We start from the raw sequence: 1,710 nt of genomic DNA, 5'->3' as shown, positions 1-1,710 counted from the left end.
AATTAGGAGTTTTGACACACTTATTTTATAGAAGAAGGACTTACGTTAATAACAAGAGTACTTTAAATGAGAGAGACAAATTAAATAGTCTAAGCAAAAATTAAAACAACGAAAAACCCAATTGCCTCCCCAAAAAGCCCCCCTGAGACACAGGCCACTGAGCTCTGTCAGCCTGCTTGCTGTTTCTGGCTCACACATTCAGCCTGCGGCTCTGGGTTCACTCTGGGGCCAGGAACCTAAGAGAACTGAGGAGGGACCAGCTTGGGATTCCGAAGCCGGGTGGGGAGGAGCCAAGGATCGTCCACCCTGTTTCGCCCCCACACTGGGGCCTCTAGTCCGTTAAAAGGGATGGGAAGAAACCTTTCCAGGACAGCCAGGAAGTGCGTGTCCTTCTGATTTCGGTTCTTCTCAACCCGACCCATTATAGATTGGCTTTAACAGCCGGCTGGATTTTCAGCTGCCAAAGGGAACTGCCCGTATCCGGAGGAGCCAGACGTAGGAGGAGCGGACCAGAGGCGAGCAAGGACCACTGAGAACTTGTACCCTCGCTGCAGCACCGGAGACAAGTAAGTTCACTCCTAAACTTGGTCTTCCTTGCACATGTTCCTTAAACAACCACAACAACAAAACAACAACACGTGCCCAAGTGCGCATCCCACTCTGGGGGCGCAGGCTCCGCTCTGGCAGGCGGGAGGCAGCTGGAAGAGGGCGGGGACCCAATGGTGTTTGTCCCGCCGGACGCTTGGCCCCAGGCAGCTCAGCTCCTCGGATTTGATCCGAAGGGGCTGCGAGCTGGCAGCAGCACAAGGTGTCCCTGGGGCGCGCTGCTCCTCCTCAGGCACCCACCCAGGTCTGCACAAAGATCCCTGCGTGGGTGGAGGGATCGTCTGCTGGAAGGGGCTGAAGTCGTTTCTCTGAGGGACCAAGCCTGGCCCCCTCGCAGAGGCGCTGGGTGGGGTTGCTCCCTCCATCTCCCTTGTCCCTGCCCTAGACTTTTCCTGATGGCCCCTGCTAGACATTGGAGAAACAGAGAGAAAAGATGGTCCTCAGCATACAATATGATATTGAAAAATCCTCTTTATATTTACCATATAAATATTCAAAACATTCTAGCAAGCTGTATTTATATAAAATAATTCATTCTCAGTCTCTTTAATCAACTTTTAAAAGGAACTATGAGGTCTAAGCCTGTTTTTTGTTCCGTACTGTTTCCGAATGTGTGATCGCTACCAAAAAAATAACAAATTATTTTTATTTTCAGGTTCTGATTTTTGCTCTTTTGCCCTTTACAATTCTATAAAATAGCGACAGAAAAGTGGGCATTGGAAAGGAAGCAAGGAGTGAGGAACCACGGGGAGCTTGTTCTTGACACACTGACCCAGGAGATGTGGGGCAGAAATACTCATTCATCAGCTTTTGCCTGTAACTGAGTCTTAAGCTTAAAGCGCTCCATTTCTGATGCACAGTGGTCTCTGAGGAAGGGAGAGGTGAGGGACCGTGTAGCCTGATAGTCCGCAGGACTCAGTTGCTGGCTATAGTTGGGGGAAAGCCCAGCTTTTCCTTTTGGAGCAGTGGTAGCCGTGAGGTGACAACTTCACATATGTGAAGCATGTGACATCACCAGGACAGCAGCAAGTAGAGTAGAAAAGAAATGTGCATGGAGACATGAGAGATTAAAGCCTTCTCCTGGCTCTTTAAAGGGGGCGTGGG

The 1,710-nt window shown here is 50.0% G+C and overlaps 1 protein-coding gene across 1 annotated transcript in view; it reads left to right on the top strand.

The window, feature by feature from the left end:
* Nucleotides 1-286: 286 nt before the first annotated feature.
* Nucleotides 287-1,710, top strand: part of LOC109392984 (guanylate-binding protein 6-like) — a 35,402-nt gene continuing 33,978 nt past the window's right edge. Inside the window, exon 1 of the mRNA XM_019661773.1 lies at nt 287-566. The gene's annotated coding sequence lies outside the window, so the exon portion shown is untranslated. The remainder of the gene's footprint in view (nt 567-1,710) is intronic.

Source organism: Hipposideros armiger, unplaced genomic scaffold (assembly GCF_001890085.2).
Source record: "Hipposideros armiger isolate ML-2016 unplaced genomic scaffold, ASM189008v1 scaffold_361, whole genome shotgun sequence".
NCBI lineage: Eukaryota > Metazoa > Chordata > Mammalia > Chiroptera > Hipposideridae > Hipposideros > Hipposideros armiger.
This window is presented reverse-complemented; position numbering and strand designations above follow the sequence as displayed.